This window comes from Pleurodeles waltl, chromosome 5, assembly GCF_031143425.1.
Source record: "Pleurodeles waltl isolate 20211129_DDA chromosome 5, aPleWal1.hap1.20221129, whole genome shotgun sequence".
Lineage (NCBI taxonomy): Eukaryota > Metazoa > Chordata > Amphibia > Caudata > Salamandridae > Pleurodeles > Pleurodeles waltl.
In genome coordinates, this window is record NC_090444.1 from 193,373,901 (window position 1) to 193,392,801 (window position 18,901).

At 47.0% G+C, this 18,901-nt stretch overlaps 1 long non-coding RNA gene across 1 annotated transcript in view; it reads right to left on the reverse strand.

Moving 5' to 3' along the window:
* The window catches only part of LOC138297232 (uncharacterized), a 116,526-nt gene extending 102,233 nt beyond the window's left edge, over positions 1-14,293 (reverse strand). Inside the window, exon 1 of the long non-coding RNA XR_011203953.1 lies at positions 14,161-14,293. This is a non-coding gene — a long non-coding RNA (uncharacterized lncRNA). The remainder of the gene's footprint in view (positions 1-14,160) is intronic.
* Between the last annotated feature and the right edge of the window lie 4,608 nt (positions 14,294-18,901).

Genomic DNA, 18,901 nt, shown 5'->3' on the forward strand with positions numbered 1-18,901 from the left:
GGGGTGTGTCTGAGTGAATGCACAAGGAGCTGTCAACTAAGCCTAGCCAGACGTGCATTGTAAGGTACAGAAAGATTTAAGTGCAGAGAAATGCTCACTTTCTAAAAGTGTCATTTCTAAAATAGTAATATTAAGTGCAACTTCACCAGTCAGCAGGATTTAATATCACAATTCTGGCCATACTAAATATGACCTTCCTACTGCTTTCAGATCAGCAGCTACCACTCAAACAATATATTAGGGCAGCCCCAATGTTAGCCTATGAAAGGAGCAGGCCTCACAGCAGTGTAAAAATGAATTTAGGAGTTTTACACTACCAGGACATGTAAACTACATTGGTACATGTCCTGCCGTTTGCCTACACAGCACCCTACCCTATGGGTTACCTAGAGCATACCCTAGGGGTGTCTTATATGTAGAAAAAGGGGAGTTTTAGGTTTGGCAAGTACTTTTGAATGCCCAGTCGAATTGGCAGTGAAACTGCACACACAGGCCTTGCAATGGCAGGCCTGAGACAAGGTTCAGGGGCTACTTAAGTGGGTTGCACAATCAGTGCTGCAAGCCCACTAGTAGCAATTAATCTACAGGCCCTGGTCACACATAGTGCACTCTACTAGGGACTTATAAGTAAATTAAATAGTCCAATTGTGTATGATTCAATGTTACCATGTTTAAAGGGAGAGAGCATATGCACTTTAGCACTAGTTAACAGTGGTAAAGTGCACAGAGTCTTAAAACCAGCAAAAACAGTGTCTACAAAGTGGAGGGAGGCAGGCAAAAAGTTAGGGGTGACCACCCTAAGGCTGCCAGGTTTAACACCGGCAAAACAGGTCCTGCGGGGTAATCATAAATAAATAAAGACAGCAAACAGTGTACTCAAGTCTGCCCAATGAGTCCAAACACCCAGACCTACCGGGCGGCTGCAAACCCAGAAGTAACGTCGGGTTCGTCAGAGCTGCTGGGTATAAGGGTGAGTCATGGACTAGGCAGCCAGTCAGGAATAGGCAATTGCTTATGAGGCCACAGGACTAAAAAATATAAAAACTACCGGTAGTCTTATGGTAAGTGCTGGCCACCCTGGTTGATGGAAATCATCAGATCCAAGAGTGAAATATGGCTATCTGAAGTTGTCGAAGTGAACCTAAGGAAGGGGTCCAAACTCTTGATCCATGTAGTAAAGGTACTAACCATCTGTAAATTTCCATGCCATGTGATCAGGATGTCATCAATGTAGTGCTGCAATAGTTTGATTTTATCGTAAAATGGATTGGAGCTACTCAAGATAATTTGTTGCTCAAAATAGAACATGTACAGACAAGCTGAACTAGGAGCAAAGGTACTGCCCATAGATGTCCTGTATATTTGATGGTAGAGTTGATCCTCAAACTGATTTTTTTTTTCAGTGAGGTCTAAGGAGGCACACTGAATAACAAAATGAATGGGGGCGAGGGACGACCAATTGCTAGCTATTAACAAATCTTCAACTACCCTAAGTGTGGCTTCTTGAGGTATATTAGTATAGAGGGCTTCAACATCAAGGCTGATCAGAGCATTAACTTGCTCACTTGCATTAATTGGATTGATGAGGTTGAGAACAGCTTTTGTATCTTTCAAGAATGTGGAAAGGGGTGAAACCATACACCCAAGATGGCCGCCCAATCTCTACATATTCTCCCTAGATGATTGGGTTAGGTCTCAGGGCATGGAAGACGTGGGGTTGAATCATGTGATCCTGAATAGGAGCAATATAAGACGGAGTTCTGTGTTCTCCACGGAGCCACAGGTGGAACGATAAGAGGAAGCTGTCCCTTGATGAGGTGAGAAGTAAATGAGATAATCGACTTAGTCTAGGAGAGGGGGACATTTTTACTCGTGCTTCTTGGGATAGAAGAGATAAGAAAACACTTTGGATATCGTTACCTTGAGGGGAAGAGAGGATATATCAACATGATTCTCCTTTTGAAGGGGATGAGACGGATTTTAGAAATATGAGATGCATTAACAAAGATTGGATTTTTACATATATAAATGGGGACATAAGAGGGATTAAAAATATGATACCATAAGGATGCTCCTGAGAAACATAATAGAAAAATCCATGATTAGAGTTGAACTTGACTGTAAGCATATGACAGGGTTTTGTGATGGTTATGGACCCCCGAAAGGGGACGGGTGAGGACACATAAACATATTATTTGAGATATGGAGGATGTTTGTCCTACGCTATTTGAATACACTTTTACTTGCTTAGTGTATGACTACAGGGAGGTGCTCACACTAGGCCACAGTTTAAAAGGGAAACAATGAAAACTCGGTAAGTGAAAGTATAGATCAGATATAATGGACTTACTGCTTGGGTTGACCGCTTTGTGTGATAGGATGTCTCATGATGATTTTTAAAGACTTGGGCAGCAAAAATATCCCACATGGTGCAAAGTGTGAATGAGATATTATTGGGCCACGGGTGAACTGATGTATGGATTTGTATGTGTAAGGACGATGGGGTAGAGAGGCAGTGGAGCTGATGATTATCTATCTATGAACAATTATTTTATATTCGTGTGTTTGTCTCTTTACCTTTTTCGTTATTGATAATCCAGAGTGTGTATACGAATAAGGGCCAATTGAGCCCGAATATTCATGTTGGTTGAAGTCCTGATTTAGGACAGGCAGCGGATGAAAATAACAGGGAATCAAGGGTCATGATGAAGGCCGACTGACCTTAATGGGCAATGGAAACAGCCGAAACATGTTGGCTTGAGAGCAGAGGTTGGGGTGAACGGATAATTGTTCCCTAAACATCACCACCAGGAATCTATTTTTAACCCTGTCCAGGGGGTCCCTGAATAAAGATGAGGAGTGGACACCCATGAGACAGTTTTAATGATAATCTGCATGTTATATCCCAGTTTGTTTTATTTTATATTGTTTTGTGTTCCCCGCCCATACTGCTCCATCCCTATGCGGGTCTGTGTAGGAATGTGTTAGCAGAAGCCCAGTGATGAAGCAAGCCACGACTTGTGGGTGAGGGCAATTTATATACAGCTGTGCTGTTTCCATTATGTGGCAGCAGTCTACTCAGCTGGGGTAGGCTGTCTCTACCATTATTTCTTGTCCTTTTTTGTGAGAGTGATTACAGCTCCCCTCACTGCCTGCCTTTCCTTGGTGGTTTCACTGACATGGAAAGGCTGGCTGTGAAGGTGGACTAGGGGCCATAGGGGCACCATTGGAATGCCTACTGTCTGCTTTGCAGACAGAACGCATTCTGAGTGTGTTGGTCAGTCCCCTCTGTGCTACGAGAAAGCACTCTGTTCATTTAAGATAGCCAAGTGCTATCTCGTAGCAATGGTCCTGGTGGTCTGACCGGCGGGAGCGCTCCATTGCAATGTTTTCGCAGGTCAGCAAGGGGGAGATGCCTCTGCCATAGCAGTGGAATCCTCCCTGCGTCTTTAGTGGTCCTGTGGTGGACCACTAAAGTTGAAAGAGGCCCATAGACATTTATTACACCATGCACAGCCTTAGTTATAATAGGCTATGCTGAGATGCCTATATATTGAGTGGGAGACTTTAGCTGTGTCTTAGATCAGAAACTGGACAGAGCACCACTGAGGCAACACACTAAACCAGAAATCATGGTGGCGTTGGCTGCCGTGATGTCCAATGCGGGCCTCCTGGATTTCTGGAGGGCCCCTCAGCCAACCTCAAATGAATTTTAATGCTGCTCCTTAATGCTCAATACTTATAGTAGGTTGGATTGTATCTTGGTTACTGAGATGGGCCAATCTCAGTTCAATATTTAGGTAGATTTCTCTCTGACCACTCTCAACTGCTGCTAGAGCTTGGAGGGGGCAATGTCAGGAACCATTCATTGCCTTTTGGCAGATGACCTTATTACTGCACTTGAGATGTGCGTGGAGTACAATTGAGATAAAAAAGATTGGGGATAAACCTGCATAAGCAAAAAAGTCCAACACGACCCCTACCAGCCTAAAGCCAGGGGAGAACAATCAATACCTTGATGTGCTCCCCTGATTGGGGTGATAGAACAAGGAACCAGGCCCATAACAGCAGGGGCATGTTCCAGTTCTATGCCTTCCTGATTCCAGTTGGATCCCTCTGTCCATACTCTCAGGGCCCACTAAGCTAACCCATGGGGAACCCTTCTCCACATCTGCAGATACCATCTGTGCAGTACCTAACTTTACTTTGCTCACAGATGTATCCCAATGGGCTGATAGCACCATGAGGGCCAACACAGTTGTGTTGCCCACTCCACCCCTGGGATGTGACTCTCGTCCCTCCACAGGGGCAGCTCTGTCCACCAGGACAGCAAGCCACAGCGACCTCTGACAACTGTCAGGGATGAGAGCCCAACCTCAGGCCTCTCCAACCACTGTGACTGTGGAAAGTGGGGGGCGGTAGCCCCAGGTGCCTGGCACCTTTTGACCACTCTCTCTTCCACCAGGTCAGGGATGACAACCTGACCCTGGCCCTCCCCTCTACGGCTCTGTACCCTCCCTCCAGGAGCAGCACCCCCAGAGTAAAAAATTGTCAGGGTGCTTGTAGAAGCAGCCCTGTACACTTCTCCCACCAGTGCAGGGATGTTAACCTGCAACTGGTCCTCCAACCTGGGGTCTGTACCTTCAGGTTGGACCAGGGCCAGGGGTGAGGCTTCCCTCTCCTTGCCCTCCCTTCTGGGGTCCTGCACCCCCCAACTAGGAGTGGCCCCCCAAGAGACAACATGCTAGGGGTACTGTTAGCAGTAGCCCCTTCCTCCAGGTCAGAGGGGATACCCTGAACCTGGCCTTCCAATCCATGGTCTGTATCCTTAGATTGCACTGGAGTCAGGGGTGAATCTCTCTCTCCCCTGCCCCTACTCTCAGGGTTCTGCACCCCCACCTCAGGGAGAGTACCCCTTGAAATCACACTGGGGGGAAATTTGACAAACCGCCTCCCCTTTCAGGTCAGGGTTTACCCCCTGCACCTGATCCTCCAGTCCATGGATACTAACAAATATTTTCCCTGGGGCTGCACTGTTTGGTCTTTGATGTGACCAAGGGCCACATTGCTGCCAGCATGGTGGCGGTCGGAGGGCTAGGCGTAGGGTGGGGAACTGTACTAGGAACTTAATATGCACAAAGAATGTTACATTTTGAATTAGGCGTTTTCAAAGAAATCCAAAAGTTCGGGATAAATGTGTGCACCTCAACAAACAAGGCACACCAAAGTATTCAATGTCATGAAATGATCGCACACACCGCCGATCTAAGAGGCAAGCTTTTTATGCCAGGGTTGAATCGCGCACACTGTTGCCGATTAAAACAAGAATATGCAACTGCCATGAAATGATCGCGCACACTGTTGCCGATCTGAATGTCAGGGTTTACATGTTAGGAGTGAATCGCGCACTCTGCCGATTCGAACAATGTTAGAAATGGGGTCCTTGGTTGACAGTCAGGTTACCCCCTGTTCAAGCAAAGACCCTCACTCTAGTCAGGGTAAAAGAGAATCACCCTCAGCTAACCCCTGCTTACCCCCTTGGTAGCTTGGCAGAGCAGTAGGCTTAACCTCAGAGTGCTAGGCGTAAAGTATTTGTACCAACACACACAGTAACTCAATGAAAACACTACAAAATGACACAACACAGGTTTAGAAAAATAGGAAATATTTATCTAAACAAAACAAGACCAAAACGACAAAAATCCACCATACACAAGTCAAGTTATTAATTAAAAATCAAAAAGAGTCTTTAAGTAGTTTTTTTAAAAACACACTAGCGCTGCTAGAGTGAAAATGTACCTGGTGTGCGTCAAAAATAACCCCGCACGGGCGGGCGTGCGTCGAAAATAACTCCGCACAGCGGTACTCGAGTCAAAAATCCAGCCGCACGATGAGTTGACGATACAGCCGCGCAGGTTGTGATCTCCCAGCCTCCGTCAGCGATGCTGCGCGTCGTTTCTTCTGCTCCGTGCGTCGATTCTTTGGTCGCGTTTCCTGCGAGCGTCGTTTCTCAGCCGCGGAGCTGGCGGCGCGTCGTTTTTCAGCCGCCGATCGGATTTGCGTCGATCTTTTCCCCGCACGGCACTCTGTGCGTAGATTTTCTTGTCTTTAGGCTGCCAGCTTCTCCTTTCTGGGTCCCAGGAACTGGATGGGCACCACAGGGCAGAGTAGGAGTTTCTCCAGAGACTCCAGGTGCTGGCAGAGAGAAGTCTTTGCTGTCCCTGAGACTTCAAACAACAGGAGGCAAGCTCTAGATCAAGCCCTTGGAGATTTCTTCTCAAGATAGAAGGCACACAAAGTCCAGCCTTTGCCCTCTTACTCTGGCAGAAGCAGCACTGCAGGAAAGCTCCACAAAGCACAGTCACAGGCAGGGCAGCACTTCCTCCTCAGCTAACAGCTCTTCTCCAGGCAGAGGTTCCTCTTGATTCCAGAAGTGTTTCTAAAGTCTGTAGATTTGGGTGCCCTTCTTATACCCATTTTAGTCTTTGAAGTCACCTTTCTTCAAAGGGGACTCACACCTACTTGTGAAATCCTGCCTTGCCCAGGCAAGGCCTCAGACACACACCAGGGGGTTGGAGCCGGCATTGTTAGAGGCAGGCACAGTCCTTTCAGATGAGAGTGACCACTCCACCCCTCCTTCCTAGCAGAGATGGCTAATCAGGAAATGCAGGTTACACCCAAGCTCCCTTTGTGTCACTGTCTGGTGTGAGGTGAAAAACAACCCAACTGTCAAACTGACCCAGACAGGGAATCCACAAACAAGGCAGAGTCACAGAATGGTTTAAGCAAGAAAATGCTCACTTTCTAAAAGTGGCATTTTCAAACGCACAATCTTAAAATCAACTTTACTAAAAGATGTATTTTTAAATTGTGAGCTCAGGGACCCCAAACTCCACATGTCCATCTACTCTCTAGGGGAATCTACGCTTTAATCATATTTAAAGGTAGTCCCCATATTATCCTATGAGAGAGACAGTCCTTGCAACAGTGAAAAACGAATTTAGCAGTATTTCACTGTCAGGACATATAAACCACATTACTATATGTCCTACCTTATCCATACACTGCACCCTGCCCTTGGGGCTTCCTAGGGCCTACCTTAGGGGTGCCTTACATGTAAGAAAAGGGAAGGTTTAGGCCTGGCAAGTGGGTACACTTGCCAAGTCGAATTTACAGTGTAAAAATACACACACAGACACTGCAGTGGCAGGTCTGAGACATGATTACAGAGCTACTTATGTGGGTGGCACAACCAGTGCTGCAGGCCCACTAGTAGCATTTGATTTACAGGCCCTGGGCACCTCTAGTGCACCTTACTAGGGACTTACTAGTAAATCAAATATGCCAATCATGGATAAACCAATCACATACAATTTCACACAGAGAGCATATGCACTTTAGCACTGGTTAGCAGTGGGAAAGTGCTCAGAGTTCAAAAGCCAACAGCGACAGGTCAGAAAAAACTAGGAGGCAGGAGGCAAAAAGACTGGGGATGACCCTGCACAAGCAAAAGTCCAACACGACCCCCTACCAGCCTAAAGCCAGGGGAGAACAATCAATACCTTGATATACTTCCCTGATTGGGGCGATAGAACAAGGACCCAGGCCCACAACAGCAGGGGCATGTTCCAGTTCTACACCTTCCTGACTCCAGTTGGATCCCTCTGTCCATACTCTCAGGGCCCACTAAGCTAACCCATGGGGAACCCTTCTCCACATCTACAGACACCATCTGTGCAGCACCTAACTTTACTTTGCTCACAGATGAATTGCAATGGGCAGATAGTACCACCAGGGCCAACACAGTGGTGTTGCCCACTCCACCCCCGGGGTGTGACTCTCGTCCCCCCCCCAGGGGCAACTCTGTCCACCAGGACAGCAAGCCACGGTGGCCCCGGACAACTGTCAGGGATGAGAGCCCGACCTCAGGCCTCTCCAACCACTGTGACTGCGGAGAGTGGGGGGCGGTAGCCCCAGGTGCCTTGCACCCTTTGACCACTCTCTCTTCCACCAGGTCAGGGATGACAACCTGACCCTGGTCCTCCCCTCTGGGGCTCAGTACCCTTCCTGCAGAAGCGGCACCCCCAGAGTCAAAAACTGTCAGGGTGCTTGTAGAAGCAGTCCTGCACAATTCTTCCACCAGTGCAGGGCTGTTAACCTACAACTGGTCCGCCAACCTGGGGTCTGTACCTTCAGGTTGGACCAGGGCCAGGGGTGAGGTTTCCCTCCCCCTGCCCTCCCTTCTGGGGTCCTGCACCCCCCAACTAGGAGTGGCCCCCTCAGAAGACAACATGGGATGGGCACTGTTAGCAGTAGCCCCTTCCTCCAGATCAGGGGGGACACCCTGAACCTGGCCTTCCAATCCAGGGTCTGTACCCTTAGATTGCACTGGGGCCAGGGGTGAGGCTCTTTCTCCCCTGCCCCTACTCTCAGGGTTCTGCAACCCCCCCCTCAGGGAGAGTACCCCTTGAAATCACACCAGGGGGGGTGATTGGGCAAACCGCCCACCCCTTCAGGTCAGGGTTTACCCCCTGCACCTGATCCTCCAGTCCAGGGTCTGTACCCACAGACTGGACCACTGCCTGGCAAGCCAGGGCTTCCTGGGGGGCATACCTACCCCCCACCAGGTCAGAGTTTACCCTCTGAACCTGGTCATCCAACCCAGGGTCACCACCCTGCGGTTGAACCACTGCCTGGCACACCAGGACTTCCAGGGGGGCACACTTACCCCCCTCAAGGGACACACTGTCCCCAAGGGCCACACAAGAGTCTGGCTGGCGCAGGTCTCCTGACCTCTGCCCATCTGACAGAGTCTGGATTCCCCCCAACCCAGAAATGGTCTTACCAAGGTCATTCCTGGGGGGCTCTGCTCTCAGAGCTGACCCTGCAGGTTCTCCACTGGGGTCCGCAACCCCCTCTCAACCCTCTGTCTGGACTTCTGCACCCCCTCACTAGGAGTGGTACTGCCAGACACCAGAACTGGTGGGACGCTGGCTACAGCCGCCCCCCCAAGTTCTCCTGACACTGTGGGGTCTCCCTCAACAGATGGCCCTATGGTACAGGCTAGGCTCCCCTCCTGGTGTTCCCTCATGGAACCCTCCAGGACCTGGGACCGGATCTCGGGCACCTTGGACCTCAGCCGATCCCCATTCCCTCTCCTCAGAGACTGGACATGGGGTCCCTCACCCATCCCACTACACTGGGACCTACCTGGGACACTACAATCCTTCCCTACCTCACCTGGTTGGGAAATACCTAGACCACTCCTCTCAGGAGCACCCCCAAATGCCTCTTCAGACTCTCTGGTACTCACCAAGAGGTCTGCCTCCATTGTAAGCTCCCTGGGGTCAGAGAACTCACACTCCACCTGGTGTTGGCATAGCTCTGGAAAATAAGGACTAGACATATGCTCTCCAGCAATTACATCACTCAGCCCCTCACATGAATTAACCAAAGTACCCTTCACCCAACCATCCAGTAACTCTGCTTTGAAAAAGCACCCCACATCACCCTCCTGAGACTGGTGAGACAGTACCTGACTGTCCCTGACACTCAACCCACACTCTTCTGGGATGTTTTCACACTCCATAACCAGGACTTCTACCTGGGGGGAACCCCTCTCCCTGTCACTCTCACCTAGAGTCAGTAGAGTGTCCCTCCCACCAGTAGGAATATGACTCCCCATGCCAGTTCCCCAATCCACCTCAGGGACCCTGTGCATCACTGGAGCTACCTCATACCCCTGAACCTCCTGGTGTGTGTTAACTGCCTCCTTCAAGTAGGGCACCACATCTCTGGGCATGTGCACTTCTTCAGCAGCACTGGATATACAATTGTTGCTGCCACCATTCCAGCTGGACTCAGCCCTCATGACTTCCAGCGGTTTCAAGTTAAGCTTGTAAGCATAAATCATCCTTTGTATCTCGAAGTCCCTTTCCCACTTGTCACACTCCCTTTGCATCCTCAACTTTTCTGCCTCCAACCGGCGAACCCTTTCTGCCTGTCTGTCCTGTAACTCTTTAGGAGTCAGACCCTTGGATGACACCCTGCTACCCCTCCTGGGGACCCTCCCCTCAGGCGTTACAGGTACCTCCACTACACCACTGTGTATCCTCTGCACTTCCCCACCCACCTTCTCCTCCTCTGTGTGCCCTCCAGCCTTCTTGATTGTCACCCCGGCCCTCTGTGCCTTTTGCAGCTCCCCCTCCCTGGTGGAGCTCTTAGTGGGACAGTCAAGATCTTTAAGGAACTGTTTCAATTGAGCAACTGAGTACTCCTTCAGTTTCTCCATTTCAAACACAGCTCCAGCTGTTGCATCTCCAGATTGAGACATGATGGTCACAAGTGCAAAGTTCCAAAGGCAGAAAATAAGTTCCCAATGAAGTAAAAAGAATCAGTCAAGGGATCAGCAAAATCATGGAAGTAGAACAAAAAGGAGTCCTTAAGAAAAAAAGCAAAAGATCACCAAACAAGTAGTATGTGGTCACGTAGTGGTCTGAGGTCAAAACAGTAGTGTACACTTAATCACTGTATGTCAAGCACAAATACAAGTCCAAATCCCGACCGCTGATCACCAATGTTAGAAATGGGGTCCTTGGTTGACAGTCAGGTTACCCCCTGTTCAAGCAAAGACCCTCACTCTAGTCAGGGTAAAAGAGAATCACCCTCAGCTAACCCCTGCTTACCCCCTAGGTAGCTTGGCAGAGCAGTAGGCTTAACCTCAGAGTGCTAGGCGTAAAGTATTTGTACCAACACACACAGTAACTCAATGAAAACACTACAAAATGACACAACACAGGTTTAGAAAAATAGGAAATATTTATCTAAACAAAACAAGACCAAAACGACAAAAATCCACCATACACAAGTCAAGTTATTAATTAAAAATCAAAAAGAGTCTTTAAGTAGTTTTTTTAAAAACACACTAGCGCTGCTAGAGTGAAAATGTACCTGGTGTGCGTCAAAAATAACCCCGCACGGGCGGGCGTGCGTCGAAAATAACTCCGCACGGCGGTACTCGAGTCAAAAATCCAGCCGCACGATGAGTTGACGATACAGCCGCGCAGGTTGCGATCTCCCAGCCTCCGTCAGCGATGCTGCGCGTCGTTTCTTCTGCTCCGTGCGTCGATTCTTCGGTCGCGTTTCCTGCGAGCGTCGTTTCTCAGCCGCGGAGCTGGCGGCGCGTCGTTTTTCAGCCACCGATCGGGTTCGCGTCGATCTTTTCCCCGCACGGCGCTCTGTGCGTGGATTTTCTTGTCTTTAGGCTGCCAGCTTCTCCTTTCAGGGTCCCAGGAACTGGATGGGCACCACAGGGCAGAGTAGGAGTCTCTCCAGAGACTCCAGGTGCTGGCAGAGAGAAGTCTTTGCTGTCCCTGAGACTTCAAACAACAGGAGGCAAGCTCTAGATCAAGCCCTTGGAGATTTCTTCTCAAGATGGAAGGCACACAAAGTCCAGCCTTTGCCCTCTTACTCTGACAGAAGCAGCACTGCAGGAAAGCTCCATAAAGCACAGTCACAGGCAGGGCAGCACTTCCTCCTCAGCTAACAGCTCTTCTCCAGGCAGAGGTTCCTCTTGATTCCAGAAGTGTTTCTAAAGTCTGTAGATTTGGGTGCCCTTCTTATACCCATTTTAGTCTTTGAAGTCACCTTTCTTCAAAGGGGACTCACACCTACTTGTGAAATCCTGCCTTGCCCAGGCAAGGCCTCAGACACACACCAGGGGGTTGGAGCCGGCATTGTTAGAGGCAGGCACAGTCCTTTCAGATGAGAGTGACCACTCCACCCCTCCCTCCTAGCAGAGATGGCTAATCAGGAAATGCAGGTTACACCCCAGCTCCCTTTGTGTCACTGTCTGGTGTGAGGTGAAAAACAACCCAACTGTCAAACTGACCCAGACAGGGAATCCACAAACAAGGCAGAGTCACAGAATGGTTTAAGCAAGAAAATGCTCACTTTCTAAAAGTGGCATTTTCAAACGCACAATCTTAAAATCAACTTTACTAAAAGATGTATTTTTAAATTGTGAGCTCAGGGACCCCAAACTCCACATGTCCATCTACTCTCTAGGGGAATCTACGCTTTAATCATATTTAAAGGTAGCCCTCATATTATCCTATGAGAGAGACAGTCCTTGCAACAGTGAAAAACGAATTTAGCAGTATTTCACTGTCAGGACATATAAACCACATTACTATATGTCCTACCTTATCCATACACTTCACCCTGCCCTTGGGGCTTCCTAGGGCCTACCTTAGGGGTGCCTTACATGTAAGAAAAGGGAAGGTTTAGGCCTGGCAAGTGGGTACACTTGCCAAGTCGAATTTACAGTGTAAAAATACACACACAGACACTGCAGTGGCAGGTCTGAGACATGATTACAGAGCTACTTATGTGGGTGGCACAACCAGTGCTGCAGGCCCACTAGTAGCATTTGATTTACAGGCCCTGGGCACCTCTAGTGCACCTTACTAGGGACTTACTAGTAAATCAAATATGCCAATCATGGATAAACCAATCACATACAATTTCACACAGAGAGCATATGCACTTTAGCACTGGTTAGCAGTGGGAAAGTGCTCAGAGTTCAAAAGCCAACAGCGACAGGTCAGAAAAAACTAGGAGGCAGGTGGCAAAAAGACTGGGGATGACCCTGCATAAGCAAAAGTCCAACAAACAAGAATAGGTAAATTCCATTAAATGATCACGCACACTGTTGCCAATCTGAATGCCAAGGTTTACATGATAGAAATGAATCGCGCACTCTGCCACATCGAAAAAGAATATGCAAATGCCATGAAATGATCGCGCACACTGTTGCCGATCTGAATGCCAAGGTTTGCATGATAGAAATGAATTGCACACTCTGCCGATTCGAACAAGAATATGCAAATGCCATGAAATGATCGCGCACACCGTGGCCGATCTGAATGCCAAGGTTTACATGATAGAAATGAATCGCGCCTCTGCCGATTCGAACAAGAATATGCAAATGCCATGAATTCGCACTCACACACACAGAAAGTTTCACAACTAGGCCCAAAAACTTGAATGTCTTTGAGAACGGGGGTCGGGGGCCTAGCCCGACCTCCGCCTTACCGCCCTGTTCATATATCACCAATATTATGAGGGCAGGCCTGAAAAATCATGGTAGGCCTCTTGGACAGGAGCTCGGGAAGTTGCTACTGCTCTGCACCGGGACTTCTGAATAGTGAGCACGTGGAGCTGGGCTGGCTCCCTTATATAGAGTCAAGCCCAGCCCACAAACCACACCCCAGCCATGCTGCAGGAAAAGCTTCTAGAAGGTCCTAGAAAGGGACCACACCCTAACACACTCAGTAAGCCTGCAACAATACCTTGCAAATGAACAGTTATTGCAAACATCATTAAGAGTGTTTTTTCAAGGTCAAACTCTGCAATGCAAAAGGTTAACATACTGCATATAAACACAATGCATGAATTATGTTCTTGCATAAAGTCTGAGTTTTTGCATTTTGGTTGCCCGTAGAGCGCGCACTGTCCTGATGTTGACAGAATGTAACTGGATACTTTTTCATCTTTACCCTGTACTCTACAAAAAAACTTATGCCTTTCCATGACCACATTAACTGTGTGCCCAAAATGACTTTCCAATCTCCTAATTGTTTTTACGTAGTCATCTAAACCTTCACCTTCATTATTCTCTTCATCATCAGAGTCCACCAAAGTTTCATAAACTTTATGTCCATGAATACCTAAATTATGTAATAAGATGTGCTGTTTCCTTAAAGCCGTGAATTTTTCCCCCCCAATGGCTATCAAATACGAGTCAAACAGTTTTATCCATTCCTTCCACAGGAGAGTTGGTTCACCAATCTCATTCAAGAATGGAGGAAGCTGTGACATACTAGCCGCTGCCATAGTCTAATACATGCAAAGCTAATTTCTCTAGAAATCAGGAAGAAAATGGCTAGGAACTGAGAGTATCTTCTTAAAGGTTAACAACAAGGATAATATATATATATATATGTATATATATATATATTATTTTTTTCTGTCTAACCAAAATAGGTTTACTGTTCACTCCCTTAAATTATCCAGGTAAAATACTTTTTTGTAATTTCCAATCATCAGCCTTGTACTCCATAGAGCATTCCTTAAATTAGGAACGAGACTCCAACTCACCTGAAGACAAGTGTTCCCAGCTTAGAGAACGAAAAGAAAATAACCGTTAGTCCTCCATTTCCGTTCAGCTTTACCAACACAAGTTGGGGAATTTGAAACTTTAGCATTCCGGTATAGCGTCCCCACAACCCAGAATCGAGGATAAGAGAAACTTGAACCTATCCCCAGGATGTCGGAAATACAGAACAAAACTCCGCCTAGTCGGACGTCTGAGAGTCAGGTGTATCTTCGTCAGGAAGCATAGCCTCTAGCTTCCTTGACGACACTCCGACTTCGCTCCCCTGACAACGCTCCACCTTCTCTTGGGCGTCTTCACTGCTAATGTGTCCCGAGCAGACCCAACAGCCCGATCAGGCAATCTGGCACCGCTGCTCTCAAGTAAAAGCAGCCCGCACGACCTAAAACTGACTGCGCACTATGCGGGGTGCTCTCTCTTCAGTCAACCGGACTCAACTAACGCCACTCGCATTAAACAAGCGGGCACAGCTGAAATGTACCAGAGCTGCAAAACACCAGCCTCAAAGATGCCGCCACGAAACCAGGAACTTGGACCCACAAAACAGTTCACGGCAAGTTACTGTCTTGAGATGAAAGACGAAGAAGGTGAAAGTAATCAGGGGCAAGGAGTCTGCACTGTCCTCTGCACAGGTAATCCCACCTTCGTCACCATTATGAATGTAGTAATCAAGTACAATACAAAGATTCAACCAATTTATTCGGCAAACTCCTTGTACACCGTCTTCACCGTTCCAGATCCTCTCACAGCTGTCAAACCTACATTCCAACATTCCAAGGCAGCCCCGGGTTTACCATTACCCTTACATCAAAGGGAGCCACTGGAATGTACCATTTATAAATATCTAATGTTAAATAAATAAATATAGAAATAACTCCTAAACAAAGAATACATGTGCTAACAACTTAAAAATAATTAAATATAACACATGCTATTTACAAGATGTACGTAGAAAGAAAAGAAGCATGCCAACTTTTTCAAAACTTTTTGCTCCTGAGCTTCAAGGGGACTGACTGCAAAAAGTATCCAACTGGCTATTTTTGGCACCAGATTGAATTTCAGGTTTGTCCCACATGAGGATGAGTTTTTGCTCAAATATGTTTTCAGTTTGGGAATTAAAACCTTTTTTTAACTTTCCTACTTCTAGGCCCAAGTGGGGCCAACCTCACTGTTGCAAGCAGCCAGGGCCTCATTGCAGTTGGCCTACAACCACGCCAATGTCCTGGTCTACTGCGAACATTGACAACAATTGGCACTTTGTGCTTGCTTTTTGGTGCTATTTTCTCCTAAAGTTTCTTTAAAAAATCATCTGTCTGGTTCCCCTTCCATTGTTCGTTTTGATTAATTCGAGTGTGTTTTGCATTTCCATCTTTTTAACTGTTTTGATACCTCTAAACGCTTTTCAGATTTTCGTTAATTTCAGACTGTCTGCTCTGTGCAATGGCTAAAAGGGGTTGAGCTCAGGTTTATTCATCAGGTTTATTAATTTCTCAGTATGGTGGAACAGCTTGATGTCTGACAGCCCATATCCCAAAAAGGATGTAAAAGCTTTTAACCTTCTTCAAATAGCCTTAAAATAGTAGAAATCCTACAACCACTGTGCTACACTTGTATTTTTTAAACAACTTTACCAGAATGTCTGTTCCCTCTAGATTGTACTTTGACTTGTCATTTTGATTCCTTTACCTGACTCTGGAGATCCATTAAAGACATGGCTCATGGTAGTTCTTTAATCATCTTCTACCTGTGCACAACATGTGCACAACATTGCACAATAGGACAGGTAAAACTACCCGTAAAATTGCCCTTTTGTTGCCTACACACATTTACACCTCAAATATCTGCTACATTACATTTGAAAAGTTTTTTGCAATTCTCCGTCAGGTAGCAAAACTGAAGAAACCTCTCTGCTAAATATTTGCCTATACCAAGCTTAAATACACTTTTCTGATTTTTTTTAAACGGGCAGTCCTCATGATGAATGTTGCTAAATACAAAAATTAGCATATTGATTCTATTGTCCATTCACAAACATTCAACTCAAAGCCACTCACTGGTTTTTGGAGAGACGTCTTCTCCCATCTCTCTTGCATGATGGGGACTGCTCTGGAACCTGACCTTCTCATCGCCCTTCTGGGGTATGTGCAGGATGTGCTATGGTGTGTCCATAAGTTAACAGTAATGGTGTTAATGTTAGCGGAATCACCATGTGCTGGGGTAGTCTGCGATCCCCAATTGCCCTGGCCTGACTTAAAAGGCTGACTTTCTGCTGTACCAATAACAAGATATATGCCACAATGTTACCTCCCACTGCTAGGCCAAGAGACATCTGGAAACCATTCTAGGACTACCTGTTGCAGCATGAATCTCAAGAATCAGACTAAATTGCAATGTTTATACAGGGCTATTGCTTCCTGCGCACTGCTCTTTTTTTTCAGATGTGGGGCGTATGGGTATCTACTGTAATGCTTGCTATTGAGCTATCTATTTTTGTATCATTGCTGACATGTTTTTTGCTCTGCATCAAGAATGTGGACTAAGTAAGGTATATTCTCTCACTGAGAAGGTCCTCCCTCCAACCTACACTGTTATTTGATGTTGTTCATACTTTTACAGCCCATGTAGTGGGCTTTCATTTGTGTAGGACGCATGTGCTATAAAAATAATACATAAAATAAAAAAAAAACACCGCTAGATGCACGAACACTGAATACCAATTCTAAATAGTATTTATTTAAGTCAAACAGCAATAAAAATAGAGAAGGAAACCTAAAAAACAGGCCTTGTTTATGAGTAGTGAGGTATTGATGTTACCACCCGGAAACGAAGGAAAGCATGCACTAATGACCGTTGATATAGAAATGCTGACAATCCTTATTAAGAAACTAAAAATGGAAGGGGCAGCTAGTCAGAACGGTATTCCGAACACCTTGTTTAGAGGAGACCCTTCATTCTGGGTGTGTTATTTGGCGCTGCTTTTCAACGATCTCCGAGGCACCACGGGTCTCCCAGATGCATGTAAAGGCAGCATAATTCACCCCATATATAAAGCAGGGAACCCCCCCAAATCCTTCAAACTACAGGCTAATTGCATTGATAAATGTGGAAGCAAAACTCTACGCATCCTGTCTACTGCAACAACTAGTAGAATGGATTCATGACAGACAATTAATTCCACAATGCCAGACAGGCTTTAGAGCTGGTATGGGTGCTTCCACCAACCTGGCAACCCTGGCCATGCTGGGAAACAAAGCCAGGCTTAAGAAAAAAAGGCTACTTGCCTGCTTCATTGATCTAAAGGCAGCTTTTGATTGCGTACCAAGAAACCGCCTATGGGAGAAACTGAAAGGTTGGGGCTTACCATGCAACCTTCTAGGCGCAGTGATGGACTTGGGCACAGGTACTTGGGCGAAAGTAAAAATCGGAGAGGACAGCCACCTCACCAACAAAACATTAAAATCAAAAGGACTTAACCAAGGGTGTGTATTGGCCCCCATGCTGTTTACCTTATATCTTGCAGATCTAGCCGAGGCTCTAGCTCCTGTAAATAGCCACCCGCCAGTCTTGGCCAAGAAAGGAATTGCATGGCTACAGTACGCAGACGACATAGTTTTACTCAGCCAAACACCTGTTGGGCTACAGCATAGCATCGATGCATTTTATACATACATAACAATGCAAGGCCTAGAACTGAATTTGAGTAAAACTAAGGTTGTCTGCCTAGTTGACAGGAAGTTTAAATCTGCTTCATGGTTCCTAAACTGATCCCGGGTGGAGGTTGCACCCACACATAAGTACTTGGGATTCACCATGGACCGTCTCTTGACGTTTAAGCCGCACCTTGCTGTCGCTCAAACAAAAGCCCTCTCACTGACCTACGGTTTTAAAGTTCTAAAACAAAACTGAGCTGCCCTTCATACACTCACCTGCTTGCTGTTATGGCAGCGCGACTAATGCCCACCATCACCTATGGCGCCGAAATCATGCTGGGGAAGGAGGCAGTTTTTCTCAATCAAGTCCAGACGAAGGCCTACAAAACAGTTTTTCGGATACCACTACCAGCATCTCCAGCTCAGGTCCGTTTGGAATTGGGTCTGAAAAACTATGAATATCAGAGTAGATGTGCCTTCATTAAACTATGCTGGAGGATGCGTGCAGCTGAGACTGGTACTTTAAACAACCTACGTTGGATGGAAATTGAGGAGCAACAGCGTCATAATGACAAAAGCACCTGGGGTCATCACTTAAATAACTGCATGAAAGTACTAGGGGCCATATTTATACTTTTTGACGCAAAACTGCGCTAACGCAGTTTTGCGTCAAAAAAATTAGCGCCGGCTAACGCCATTCTGAAACACCATGCAGGCGCCGTATTTAATCAATGACGTTAGCCGGCGTTAGCCGCCGGCGCTGCCTGGTGTGCGTGGAAAAAAACGACGTACACCAGGCAGCGCCGGCGTAGGGGGATATGGAGCTTGGGTGCCAAAAAATGGGGCAAGTCAGGCTGAGGTAAATTTTTCGCCTCAACCCGATTTGCGCCATTTTTTTCGACTCCCAACCCCCATAGAAATGACTCCTGTCTTAGCAAAGACAGGAGTCATGCCCCCTTGCCCAATGGCCATGCCCAGGGGACTTCTGTCCCCTGGGCATGGTCATTGGGCATAGTGGCATGTAGGGGGGCACAAATCAGGCCCCCCTATGCCACAAAAAAATAATAATAAATAC